Below are 15,155 nucleotides of genomic sequence, written 5' to 3' on the forward strand. Positions count from 1 at the left end.
CAACCTTACTTACTATGTTACTATGTAGATAGATACTATAGATAGATAGACACAGTAGATAGATTTTAGACCACTTAAAGAGTTGGCCCTTGGTTCTACTATTGTATATTGTGTGTTTTTCTGAGCATAGTCAGAGCACACACTCCAGTCTCCTTCCCCCGTTGCTGTTCCCCCTACTATGGTAACAGGCTCGTGGGAAGTGATCTCGGGAGTTGCTGCTCTCATAGTAACAGAGCTGAGTTCTGACACAAAAGCCTGAGACCCAAGAGCTCTATCACCCCTTGTGTGTCTCTCCTCAGGGGCACCAGAGCAGCCACCATCAGCCACTGTACCCACAGGAAACTTACGGCAGAAAACCGATTTGAAAATGAGTTACTATACCCGTCGATGCAGGGACTAACGTATAAATAATGTATAATCTCTGTAAAGTGCCGAGGAACATGTCAAGGCAATATATACAAAGGAAAATAATAATAATTATAATAGTCAGCCAGACTGAAACATAATAGAAAATTGTGAGCTTAATACGCAATGCCAGAAGAGTATTCCAATCGTTGGAAGTTATGGTTATTAAATCATCCCCAAATTGGATTAGAAACAAGGGAGTATGGCTCAGGGTAGGATCATGTGCAGCAAGAATACAAGTAAAGAAACTAGCCCTGGTATAGGCAATGCAAGGGCCTGTTACTGCTGCTCTCCAGCCAATGGGATGCAGACATATTAGAGCCAGGCAACTACCAATAAGCCATTTGGAAACCCCAGACCCAAAATTCGGGCATTTCTCTGTAAACAATGAATGGATAGATTGCTTAGCTTATTGCTGTTAATGACTAACCATGTATTTAAGGTGGCCATAGACTATTACGATCTTTGCTGGAAAAGATTAATTGTCAGATATACAGTTAGAAACAATAGCATTCTACCCGTATCTGACTATTCAGCACTAACAATGGGCGATGTTTGGGTGCCTCGATTAAGATTTTCCGGCCAGCCCGACTGACTAGCTGACCGATATCCAGGTCTTCTGCCGATATAGGTCGGCTCGTCTTCCGCCATACATGCACTGAACATTGAACAAAAAATGTAATATTATCGGTGCTTCTATGGCCACCTTTAGACTCCGGGTTTGGCAAATCAAAACAAACTTTACAGACACCCGATAAAATAGCAGGCCTGGGTATATAAACCTCAGACCTCACACTCCTGGGTGAACGGCAACTTCCAGCAGGAAAACTTAATAAATAAGGTACACTAAAAAAAAGTTGTTTTTTTGAGTGTACCAGGTGCTTCACCCTGAACCCGTAGCTTTAAGTGGTTCGCTTGAACAAAATAGTAAGCAAGAACTTCTTTTAATCACTCTTAAAGGGGTAGATCACCTTTAACTTTTAGTATGTTATAAAATGACTAATTCTAAGCAACTTTTCAATTGGCCTTCATTATTTATTGTTTTTTATAGTTTTTATAGCTGCCAAATAAAAACCTAAATAACTCAAAAAACAAATAATAAAAAACAATTGCAAATGGTCTCAGAATATCACTCTCTACATCATACTAAAAGTGAACTCAAAGGTGAACATCCCCTTTAAAATCATCATATACTGGTATGGGATCCGTTATCCAGAATCCCATTACCCAGAAAGCTCTGAATTACGGAAAGGTCGTCACCCAAAAACTCCATTTTATCCAAATAACCCATATTTTTTTTTCTCTGTTATAATAAAACAGTACCTTGTACTTGACCCCAACTAAGATATAATTAATCCTTATTGGAGGCACAACCAGCCTGTTGGGTTTATTTAACATTTTCAAGATTTTCTAGTAGACTTAAGGTATGAAGATCCAAATTACAGAAAGATCCCTTATCAGGAAAACCCCAGATCCCGAGCATTTTGGATAATGGGTCCTATACCTGTACAAGCATTGGCCTGATGCGTCTCGTGTCCAGATGACACCTGTTCATAGACACATGCCTTTAAATACATGTCAGCTGAACAAGAAATGCGTCAGGCCAATGTTTGTTTTTAATGCAATGCAATCCCCTGATGGCTGCCTGAGGCATAATCACTACCGTAGTCTTATACGGTTAATAGGGATTGGCTTAGGTTGATTCTGTACGTAATGCCCCTCCGCTTTATATTCAGTGCTGATCTACACAGACAATGGTACAGAGTAATGACTAATGCAGGCTCCCCAAATTAAGAAGATACTAAAGAGTATGATGACTTTTAATGGATTTACCAGATATGCTATCCACCCTCCCCCTGATCCATTATGTACAGGCACATAATTGAGAATTGAACAAGGTACATGTCTGTTTTCAAACTCAGGAGCTATATATGTACTATAGTCTTCTCAAACAAAACACTGGGCCTTGGTCTCCTCTGCATAACCACAAGGATCAAGCGGTCAGCATCATTATAATATAGCAAGTAATTAGGCTTTTAATAAGTGATGTTATCTTACAGTTATGACAGTGGGATTCACCTGTGATCTCTGGCTTTATTATATTGATTACAATTAAAAATTCACGTTCATTCCTCACTTTGCGTCCAGTGCCCAGTGCTTTGTGTCTGCTGGGGTCGGCTTTAGGGAGGAACGAAAAGACCATTTGCTCTGTGCCCCAAATATGAAACAAACCCCTTAAAGGGCATGTAAAGGCAAAAAAAATAAAATAACATTTTTGCTTTCTTCAAAACCTATCTCCAATATACTTTAATTAAACAATGTGTACCGTTTTTATAACAAACATGACTGTATGCAGTGAAATTCTCCCTTCATTTACTGCTGTGAATAGGAATTGTCAGACGGTCCCTAACTGCTGGCCAGGGAAACAATCATACTTATGAACAGCAGGGGGAGCCCCTGCCTTACTTACTTCCCAGCTGTGTAGAACTCAAGCAGCTTTTTTTTTTTTATCCCTGTAGAGCAGGCGACTGTGTAGAGATTTGTATTGGATTTTATTTTTGCCTTTACATCCCCTTTACAGTTTCCAATTCCAGCTGCAGGGACAAAGATCATGGAGCCAGATTTAAACAGATAAAATGGGATTCTATTTGGAGGATTATTTTGCTGCAGCCACTGGTTCTGGAGAATTGGAGAAAGTTTGTATTCAACAATACAAAAACTATAAAATCCACATTAGATTACATGACAACACAGGACCCATTGCAGTCTGTATATTCTAATAATTAATCAGTCTCGCTGTATCGGCTTCTGGCAGATATTATTTGACTTGAGCGGTTTTGATAATGACGATCCCTAAGCAGCCCAGACCACACTGAGCATGTGCACAGTCTTGGTCTTGCAAAGATGTTTAACAAAGTTACAAGATGGTGACCCCTTGTGGACAACTTTGAAAGCATAAATCATTTGTTTTATTAGGCTTGTGGTGCAGTAAGTTCATGTTTATGTTTAGTATACAAAATACAGCATTTCTAGATTAGATTTTACTTCCCCTTTGAGCAGAAAACCAGGTCCAGACTGGGATTTAATATAGGCCCTGGCATTCCAAGTACATAGAGGTCCAAACAGTCCCCACCAGCCCAATAAAAAGTGTCTATGGCATCTTACAGCAGCCCTCTGCCTAAGAGGGAACCAGAACCAACAGATTGTCAGTTCAAGCCTGATGAAAACCATATATACACTCTGAAATCAAACATTATATCATGTAGCAATTGTTGGATACATTCAGTAAAGCCATGCAAGGTTGTCAAGGTATTGTGGGAGTTGTAGTTGAAAAACAGTTGGGCGGGCAATGTGCAAAGGTATCATATGAACATTGGACTGACTGGATGACCTCAAGTGTTTTCTTTCATTCCCCAGTTTTCTCTCTTAGTTTTCCTGAGGATCACATCAACAAGACAATGCGGTTCTCACCCAAACTTATGGCCCTCAAAGACCACGCGGTGGACAAAAAATGAGGGAAAGACCCTCATTTGGGGTGGTGAGCATTGTAGTTTAAAGGGCAAGTAGACCCCAAAATAAAAGCTCACTGAAAGAAAACATAATTCAGAGCAACTTTCCAAAATAGATTTAAAGTTTTCAGAGCTTTTAGGGCGAGGTCACATGGGGCTTTTTTAAAACCGCATCTTCGAGCGTAAATATGCACAAAATGAAGCCCTACTGAAAATAATGGAATACGCACTATAGCAATTCCCACAGGGCTCTTGCGAGCCAACATCAGCCACGTGATGCCAGTATTTGCGTTTTTCAGCAGAAATGCCAATACGCCAAGGAAACGCCATATTATTAAACTCTATTGGATTAGAAATACACTTTACTGACCTCACAATGTTTTGCAAAAACAATTGCTATTGAAAGCAGCATTTGCTTAATTCCTGGATGTTCCTTATTTTTTTATATAATGTTGCAAAGATAGCAAAAAAAACTGTCTGAGCCACCAGGGCAGAGAATAGAAAATGAAAGGGACACACGCTACTTTTAATAGCAATGTATATACAAATAACTTAAACACCATAGAGAAACTGTAATGAATATATATTGCAAAGTTGCTTAGAATTATGTTTTCTTTTATTAGGCAAATAATTATCTTTTGGGTTGACATTCCCTTTAACAATGCCTTAAAGACTGATGTTTTGAGTTTCTAAATGTATAAAAGTATATTGTATTTCCCCATCACCAGCGGAACATTTAACTGCAGCCCTTTGAGTAGTGACAGGCCGTATATGAATCCCCTGTCACCCATCACTGCTCGACACACTCAGTGCAATTGCACAGGCTCTGAGTAACCAAGGTCAGGCAGAGTGAGAAAAATACACTAATAAGGTATGTATGCAGTTAACACAGCGCTAATTATATCAGCAGTGCCATGACAGCTGTACACAGAAGGGACCCTGCTATATATATATATTTATAACAGTGTCAGGCAAGAGACGCACAGTGCGTACAGGTGTGATAACACAAGTGCGATAAACTCAGCATGTTTCCAGTACCCATGATCACTCCATTGTAACAATGTCAATACAATAGCACTGGTGCGATGGTATCAAGGTGATCAAATCAATGTGATAATGAGAGTGGGAGAACAATATGCTGATGGTATCAACATCACAATAGTGAAATCACAGCTTTACTCTGAAGTTACGAGTCGGTACCAGCCTCAGCGATCACAAAATTGCATCGGCCTTAATACATACATAATGCAGCCCATTAAGAGTAAGCTTGGGGATTCACACATGTCAATCTGTAATGTAGGATCCAACATATAAACAGAAATAATAGCTTCGGGCATGTGGCACGTATTAGTGGTTCTACTCCACTGGGAGAGAAGGGTTAATAATCACTTTCACTAATCGTTTACTCATCTGCTGGATTTCATTGCTCACCCCTGACTAATGGGCTTGGACAGGTGTATAGTACAGCTATGGGATGTCTAATCTAGAAACACATTATCCAAAAAGATCCAAAAATACAACAGTGCTTTTAAAGGATACCGGGGGAATATAATAAAAGTGGCTAACGGAAAAACTATTCACAATGCGAAAAGTTATGCCTTTGCGTGAACAAATTTTGCTTTGCGCGAATTTAATATAGTTTTTGCAAACCTCAGAAACTGTTTAGCGACCACTTCCGACAGTGGAAGACTGTTTGCGAATTTTATAGTTTGCGCCAATGCGCAGTCAATGTAGTAAAACTTCTTAATGAAAAAGTCGTTATGTTTGCTCCAAAAGATTACGGCACCTTCAAGCACTTCTTAAGAGTGCGCAATTAAAATTCGCAATGTAATAACAGTTTAAGGAACAATATTGCATTGCGAGATGTGGACCATAATGACATTCCCCCGTACGTTTTTAAACCAACTTGCTTTTTTTCTCTCAAATAAATGCTTTCATTTTGACAGTGATTTCCGATATGGGAAATGCAGCTTTGCTTTTTATGCTCAGCTGTCAAGGGGAATGCTGGGAGTTGTAGTTTCAATATAGCACAAAAGCGTTTCACAGATGCTCCTTCTTACTGAGCATGCATCTTCAGGCAGCTGAAATGTTTGATTTGTGCTAAATGGAAAGCATAAACAGGTAAGGGACCTGTTATCTGAAATGCTCAGGACCTGGGGTTTTCTGGAAAAGGCTTTTTTCCTTAATTTGGATCTCCATGCCTTAAGTCTATTAAATAATCATTTAAAAATTTAAGAAAAACCAATAGGATTGTTCTACTTCCAATAAGGAATAATTATATCTTAGTTTGGATCAAGTGCAAGGTACTGTTTTTATTATTACAGAGAAAACGGATATACTTTTAAAAAATTTGAATTATTTAATTAAAATTGAGTCTATGGGAGATGGCCTTCGCGTTATTTCTGGATAACAGGTCTCTGGACAATGGATCCTATACCCGTACAGGTATGGGATCCATTATCTGGAAACCAGTTATACAGAAAGCTTTAATTACAGGAAGGCTATCTCCCATAGACTCCATTTTAATCAAATAATGGACTTCTTTTTTTTTTTTTTTAAATACTTTCCTTTTTCTGTGTAATAATAAAACAGTACCTTGTACTTGATCAAACTTCTTAATCCTTATTGAAGGGAAAACAATCCTATTCGGGTCATTTAAAAGATTTTTTAGCAGACTTAAAGCATGGAGATCCAAATGACAGAAATATGCCCTTATCTGGAAAACCCCAGGTTTCAGAGCATTCTGGATAACAGGTCCTATATTTGCACACACTAACATGAAAATCTACATTTAATCTCTATTGTATATATATATATATATGTATATATATATATATATATATATATATATATATATATATATATATATATATATATATATATATATGTATGTATTTAAGTAGTGAGTTAGGGAAGTGCACATTATAAATGCATTTCAAAATAAATAAACAAATGCAAAGCACATCCATGGCTTTAACATGAGTTCCCGTGGACTCTGGTGCAGTCACATGTGATGCTACTGAGCATGGATTATCCAGTATCCCCACCTTGATGAATGCCCAGGGGCACATGTCATTTAGTAACTATCCTATTTTTACATACAGTTAGGGGGTTATTTACTAAACTCCGAATACAAAAATTATAAAATTCGTGATTTTTTTTTATAAAATCTGACTTAAAAAAAATCACGAATTTTTCGGAATTTATTTAATCCCGAGGATGGAAGAGTCAGAATCAGAAAATTAGGCATCTCAGACCTGTCGAGGTTGCATATAACTCAATGGGAGAAGTCACAATGAATTTTTGATGTGCACTGGGTTTCGTGCAATACCCCGAAGTTTTCGGGAGAAAAATCCAAAAAAAAATCAAGAAAATCAGGGAAAATGTAATAATAAATAAGCGTAAAAAAACAGAGTGGATTTGATCGGAGTTTGTAGCAGAAAATATTGAGATAATTTCGGAGTTTGATAACTAATCCCCGTAGTGGTTCAAAAAAACAGTGGAAAAAACCGCCTGGTACAAGCCCTTCCAGACAGTTTTGCAGTAAATAACTTATTTTCCCATTGTGATAGATCGGCGTGAGATTCTGTATTGATGAGAGCTGGATTGGCACAGAAAGGGAATGTATCTGTAGGCACGATTGATATCTGCATATGCAGAATAAAGAATGAAGGTGGAACAAAAGGATCACACACTGAAGCCAGAAAGTGGAATCTGAGATATAGAAAGTAGCTAAGTGAGATGCTTGTGGATACCTGTAAGCAGCCTTCCCGAGGATGGAGCACACACAGTGTAATACAAGTCAAAATCACAAACATATGGCTCCCTACAGAAAACACACAATGTGTTACAACTGAACAACTTAACCCTTTGACTGCTAATCATAGTATATTTCAGGCTCATTAAAAGGCTCTGAAACTCTTTTACAGTTAAAGGGGCTTATTTGCAAACTAGACATGAAGGTTGTATTCAAACAACCTGTTCTTGGGGCACAAGACTGTCCTCTTTACTGGGCTGTACCAATATTTATGTACCCAAATATTGCTAATACTGGCATGACTTTCTACACCTCTGAGGCAGGTTGCTGCGACTGGTCTTCAGGAAAACTTGTTTTATTTTCTGGACCCTAGCCTATTATAACATTATTATTATTATACTGTTCCAATACCCTATTATCAGTGGATAACACCAATTCTGGAATCAAGTGATGCTTCTATATTGGTCACTGGGACAGTATTCTCTACTTATAAATATAAAATTACTGATAAGCCTAAATACATATCATTCTATATTTATATGATACACGGGAAGCATTCCTTATAACATATACAGGGTATGAGACCTGTTTTCCAAATTGCTTTGGAGCAGGAATCTTTCAGATAAGGAGTCTTTCCGTTGTTTGGATCTGCATATCCTAAGTCTACTAAAAAAATTATAATAGAGTCAATGGAAGATGGCCTTCCTGTAATTCGGAGCTTTCTAGATAACGGGTTTCCAGATAACAGATGCCATGCCTGTATTAGAGGGATTGATAAATGGCATCAAGCATGACAGGATAGCAGGCTTGTTTTAGAGGGTAATAACCCCAAAAGGTGGGTGATACCAAGTGACATTGTATGGGCACAATATTGATAAGTTACTAGAATCTATAATAGCATATTTTATTGATAATATAACATATACCATGCTGTTTGTTAGATGACCAGTAATAAGACAGGGTCCTGCTTGTGATGTTACTACTATTTATTATAAAGCAATAAATAATGCAGCAGTGATCATAAACATTAGTGATAATAGTTCTGCCCATGGCACCTGGCTGCGTCAGTGTTTCTTAGCACCCATTCTTGCCTTCCATAGCTCGGATCAATAGGCAAAGCAAGTGGGTGACAGCATTTCACACAACGCCACATATATGAACACCAACCACTAATCGCTCATATGCAAACGAATGTCCTTTCATCACAGCCTTTTTCCCCCAGATGAAAATGTAACAGGTGGGCGAGTAACACCCCTTGGAAAACATTTACCTAACATACTACATTTTACTGTTATCAGTGGCCTAAAATGTGGTTGCAACCTGTTAGTGGAGAGGTTTAATGATAATTCTTACTAAGTGACATTAAATGCGTAAGCACCAACAAGTTCTCTCTCCGAGAAAAATAAATGCCACAAGCTTTAGTATCTCAAACAACATCAGCGTGATAATGCGTGAGAAAACCATTCCGGCCGACGCCAGTCGAAACAAGTGCCCCACAAACTCAATTGACACCACAGGATATAGAAAATAGATACCGCAATAACTTGCAAATGACTCATCATATTTATCCTCTGTATTTATATTCAACATGACACACCAACACACAGCAATGCTGATACGAACGCACAAAGGGCCGTGTGTTGCCATCTGGCAGGGGTGAATGTGGGTTTAACTTTCGCACGGCTGATATATATGCACCGACACACAAAAAGAAAAATAGGGATAGTAAAGACTTGATAGGGCTGGAATGGGCCAAAACGTCGCTTGGCTAGTGGCACGAATAAATATTTGATTCACTTATCAGAGTGCTGCTGGATTTTATGTTATACTAGAGATAGTAAAGATTGTTACATCTGCCGATTGTCACACATGTGCCGGGCCACACGGTGACACTTCACTAAACACAGTCACACACAGTATAACACTGATATATAGACTTGGTTGCATGTAGTGCAATAATGACAGCACAGCACAGACATATAGTAGGAGGATGGTGTAAATGCCCTCTATCAGCAGTCCACACTCCAGCAGCAAACTACACATATAGTTCCTATGGTTGGTACAGTAAGTGAGGCACAGGGTGGCCCCCTGAAACACATACCCACTGGCACTTATACACAGTCAGATGGTCTCGTTCACATTCACAGGCACGTAGATACATATGTAGATTTTTCCATACAGATATGCACACACAGTCTGGCGAAAACCCAGTTGCACACACTGGCACTAGGGCAGACTTGTTCTTCACTTTGATGACAAAAGGTGCAATGTCTTTCCCACCTTTTAAAGCCAAGCTCCCCCCAGTCTCACCCTCCTGCCCCAGTCTCCACTCACCTGCTCCCTGCAGCCTATCAATCCAACGGGCAAAGTTTTGGGATATCTGGATTATCCAGCCAAGGAAGGCAAGGCCAGGGCAGAAGCCGGTGCAGTGTCTCCCCTGAGAGTGGGTCAGGGAGACCCCAAAAGCTTCCTCCTCCCCAGGGGCCACAGATGCTGGTAGAGATGCTAATGGAGATGAGGGGCAGCAAGCGATCACTGTGGTACTGCTGCTGGAAGAGGGGAGGGGCAGGGAGGAGAGCGATGGAGTGAAGAGAGGAAGGAGGGAGAGAGGAGAAGGAGGAGGGAAGAGGAGACTGAGGCAAGCAGAGATAGGGAAATGAGAGAAGGATGGTGCCAGTAAAAGGTGGAAGATTAGAGGGAGAAAGGGCTATTAAAGAAGAATAAATCAAGGAGAGTTATGCAGTGGGAAGATGTGGCTTGGTGGTATTGGCAGAGCGAGGGTTAAATAACAGTGGCTGCATTTTTTAACCTGTTAGTTGCCATAAAGGGCCTCAAGGGACTTGCATTGCTAGTGACAAAGTGCATACGGAGATTTGTGTACGTAATGGTTTCAGGGCACAGGTTTGGCATACTTGAGACCTTGGCTTAGAAGGATTTAACCAACCTGTCATTAGCCTCCACTCATCATGCATATTACATCACTTCTGCCATCACATTTATTGTACAGCTCCAAATACTGTATATCACATCCTGCATGAATATAAAACAATCTATCCACCTACCTGTCAGGTTAGTATCCACCCGAATATCTATAAAAGAAGCCAGTGCCAACGGCACAGGACAAAACACACAAATGTAGGGCAATATTGTTTGTTATACATGACCCCTTGTTTTTGTGCCCAAGAGATGTTATTTTTATTCACCACACTATGTGTAGCCCCCTCTTCATCACCACCATAGGTGATATAAACAGAGAATGGAAAGAACTCTCCTTGAATTACGCTTTCAGATGGGTACGCACAAACATGTTCAAATGCATGTATATAAAAAATCTCGGTACCAGAGCACACCCTTCCAGTGCTAGTTGCGTGATCATTCCTTGGAGCCCATAACTAGACAAGTTGTGTGATCATTCCTTGGAGCCCAAAACTAGACCGGTCTAATACAGAAAGAGAAATATTAAAAGACCCTGTGAAGTGGCGGAGAGCAGTGCCAGTTATGATACTTGCCTCAGCACTTTACCAGGGGCATCAGAAAGCAGAAGCAGTCATTGAATTACACTCTAAAGATGGTGCTTTTTATATACAGTAGCTTTACAGTAATGTTATACGGTCAGATTCTGTAAGATGCTACTGACTTTTTTTGTTTGTTGAGGCATATGCCACCTGGAGGCCAATTCTAATATTCTAATACCCCTCACTTGGATCTATCCTATATTAAATTGAACAGAGGCGGCTAATTTGGGCACATTCCTTGCTAATCCAAGGGTAAAGGTGGCCATACACGATAAGATCTGCTCGTTTGGCAAGGTCGCTAAATGAGCGGATATTTCTCCGATAGTCCCACTAACTGCAGTGCGATATTAGTTAATCCGAAATTTGGCCCTAGGGCCAAACTATTGGATTACAACTAAGAGAATTTTCAACGACTAGTCGTAGGATTGCATCAACTAGCTGCTGCGGTCCTCGAACGCAAGACAAATTCCGCATATCCAATATGTCCAGGTTCAGACTGGCAATCTGTGGCAAATGCCAGAGATGCTGTTGTAAGATGCCATAGACAGTCACTGGTTATTGGGGGGCTGTTTGAGCCTCTTTGTACTTGAAATGCCAGGGCCTATTTTAAAGCCCAGTCCAGACCTGATGCCATTTCAGGTTCTGTACACAGAGCAGTGTCTCTCTCCAGGCCAGAATTACTATCAATACTTAAAAGGCTGTAAGGATATAAGGAGCAAGAGCATTAGCAAAGAGGAGACCCATGAAGACCTATTCTTGATGTTATGGAGGCCGCATTGTAGTATAGTAGTGCAAGGTACTTTGCTAGGGTGAGAGTTTGTGCTAATCTAAATCATAATTTACCCTTGTGCTAAACTAGTTTCCAATCCTATTTACCCTTTGTAAAGGATCCTTATCTTTCTATATCAAGGGAATAACCTAATGTTCTAGTTGGAAATACACCCTTTCAGAAGGGTATTAGGTGCTAACCTGCTCAGTAATCCCAGTACACTTACAATTGGCAAACCTATTTGTATTTTAATCTCTGTGTGATAAGGATCTCCCTAAGTGTGGCACAACTGTGTCACTGTCACTTGAATTCCTATGTGACATGGGCTATGGCTGTGACCCTAGCATCAACATCACTCTGATCACGAATACAAACGTTGGCATACATTAGCGCACACACAGGGTTTCTCATTCATATGAACGATATATGATCTGTGCTGAGCAGTGACATTGAACAAAGCACCGATGGTTCACATTTTTAGTATTTCATAGAATGGTAAATTTGGCACTTTTCAATGGGTCATCATTATAGTTTTTTAATTGTCAACCTCTTCGGACTCTTTCCAGCTTTCAAATGGGGGTCTCTGACCCCATGTAAGCAAATGCTCTGTATAGCAACACATTTATTGTTATTTATTGAATAAAAAGCTAAATAACTCAAAAGCCACAAATAAAAACCAATTGCAAATGGTCTCAGAATATCACGCTCTACAACATACTAAAACCCAAAAATCTCAAAGGTGAACAACCCCATCAAAAAACAAAAGCTATGTATCATTATAATTTCTTATTTTTCATTAGATAAATACAGTTGGGGGGGGTCTGTGTGTAAGTGTTGTACAGTTGTCTGCCCAGATTTAACAGTATGTGATAAAGGCTCCAGATTTTGCTTTGAATTCATGCACATAAGTGGGAGCTGCCATATTTATTGCTTCTGTGGAATCAGTCTCTTTAGAAATGGAAGCTCATTGCCATAGATAGCAGTTGTGTTGATGTCTCACAAATAGGACATTTTCAGCGCTGTTTAGTTCACTACAGCCTCTTCCACAAGCAAAATCAGCTATTCTTCTCTATTTACACCTTTAGCCCTCATTTGCCTAATCTATATTGTACTGCACTATTGAATATGTGGGCACTTTACAAATGCAGCATAATAGGAAAGAAGAGAGGGCAGGGTGGAGGAGCAGATTTTAAGGTAATTTATATATTATAGAATGTCAAACTCTACTCTTAAATTTGGATTTTCTCAAACTAGGTTGTTGCCGGTTTGACCAGTTAGTTTAACCATTTAGGAGAAATAGGAGGTGCGGGGAAGGGATTCGCTAGTTTGACAGAAGGCCTGGGCGTTCCTTCCCAGTGTATAATGACAAAGCAGTTGGGATTAACTGGGGATCAGGAATAAAGTTATTATTAAGCGACTGTGACCCAGAGTTTATCCCCATCCTACATGTATTCTAAAGGGAACGAGGCAACTCCTGCCCGAGATCTCACGCCCTGCCCGCTCTTTCCTTTGTCACTCAGGCTTTCTGATCTCACCAGTCCCTGGAAAAAAAAAAAAGGATGAGAAGCTGGGAAAAGCTCATGAAAGCTCTTGGTAAAATGGATGGTGTTTTAGAACTTACGATAAAAAATGACATTACTTATTGCACCACCATTGCCCCCAAGAATTATTTATACTGATTGTGATTAATAGATAAAGGTCAGTAACCAGTGTTTCCCTTTCATAAACGGCAAGTGCTTATGGCTAAATATATTATTCTGGCGATAGAGGAGGCGAATGTGCTTAGTAGTGAGGAGAAAGAAGATCAGGTTTTCAGTTTTATTCTTTTTTTTTATTTATTTTTTTTTTAAGATAAGTACAGTCTAGAAAGGTCTACCAACTTTTCATTCTGTAGATGACCCAACCAGCGATGTTGTATTGTAGAGTAAAGGTGGCCATAAGCCTGTTTGGCAAGGTCGCTATAAGAACAGATATTAACCCAAAATGCCCACCAAAACCAGGGCGATATCGGTTTAATCCAACTGTTCGACACTAGGGCCAAACAATCGGATTACAACGGACAAATGGGCGCAGATGGGAGGAGGACTTCATCAACTAGCCAATGCGGTCCTCGAACGCCAAAATAAAAATCAAACCTGCCCAATCGATATCTGGACGATTTCTCACCTGATATTGGTCAGGGAGACCCACTGGAATGCCCTACACGAGCAGATAAGCTGCCGAATCTGTCTAGGGGACCACCCTTAGTTATACACATATATCAATTAGAGATAGTAAATTGAGGTAGATGGGGAAATAGGGTATAAATAGCCAATAAATGGAGCCAAACTTTGATTCAACATACCGATTTTACATTTTCTTTTTCTACATAATTTAATGCATTATTTAATGAGAGCATTACCCAAATTATAAAGCGGCAGTTCACCTTAAGTTAACCTTTAATATGTTGTAGAATGGCCAATTCTAAGAAACTTTTCAATTGGTCTTAATTTGTTTCTTTTTTATAATTTTTTTTTAAATTATTTGCAATCTTCTCCTTACACTGACCCCATCTAAAAACCAAATGCTCTGTAAGGCTTCACATGTATTGTTATAGCTACTTTTTTTATTAATCATCATTTTCCTATTCAGACCCTCATTGGCAATCTATGGCAATGTGCTTCCATTTCTAAAGAGACTGCTTCCACAGAAGCAATACATATGGCAGCTCCCACTTATGTGCATGAATTTAAATAAGCAAAGACTTGAGCCTTTATCGCATACTGTTATATCTGGGCACACAACACTTACAAACAAACCCCAACTGTATTTATCTAATGGGAAATAAGAAATTATAATGCTACAGTCCAATAGCTTTAGTTGTTCACCTTTGAGATAAGTTTTAGTATGTTGTAGATAATGATTATTTGCCATCTTCTTCTTACTCTTTCCAGCTTTCAGATGGAGGGTCACTTACCCCAACTAAAAACAAATGGCTACAAATTTATTGTTATTGCTACTTTTTTTTTTATTAATCATCATTTTCTTATTCAGACCCTCTCCTATTCATATTCCAGTCTCTTATTCAAAACAATTTATGGTTGCTAGGGTTCTGTGGACCTTAGCAACTCGATTACTGAAATGGCAAACTGGAGAGCTGCTGAATAAAAAGCTAAATAACTCAAAAACAACAAATAATAACAAATTAAAACCGATTGCAA

General features: G+C 39.3%; 2 protein-coding genes across 3 annotated transcripts in view; one reads left to right on the forward strand and one right to left on the reverse strand.

The window, feature by feature from the left end:
• flrt1.L (fibronectin leucine rich transmembrane protein 1 L homeolog) overlaps positions 1 to 10,228 on the reverse strand; it is a 177,367-nt gene extending 167,139 nt beyond the window's left edge. The window contains exon 1 of the mRNA XM_041590005.1: positions 10,006 to 10,228. The gene's annotated coding sequence lies outside the window, so the exon portion shown is untranslated. The remainder of the gene's footprint in view (positions 1 to 10,005) is intronic.
• macrod1.L (MACRO domain containing 1 L homeolog) overlaps positions 1 to 15,155 on the forward strand; it is a 436,504-nt gene that overhangs the window by 371,055 nt on the left and 50,294 nt on the right.

The sequence above is a fragment of the Xenopus laevis genome, chromosome 4L (genome assembly GCF_017654675.1).
Source record: "Xenopus laevis strain J_2021 chromosome 4L, Xenopus_laevis_v10.1, whole genome shotgun sequence".
In the NCBI taxonomy this organism is placed as follows: domain Eukaryota; kingdom Metazoa; phylum Chordata; class Amphibia; order Anura; family Pipidae; genus Xenopus; species Xenopus laevis.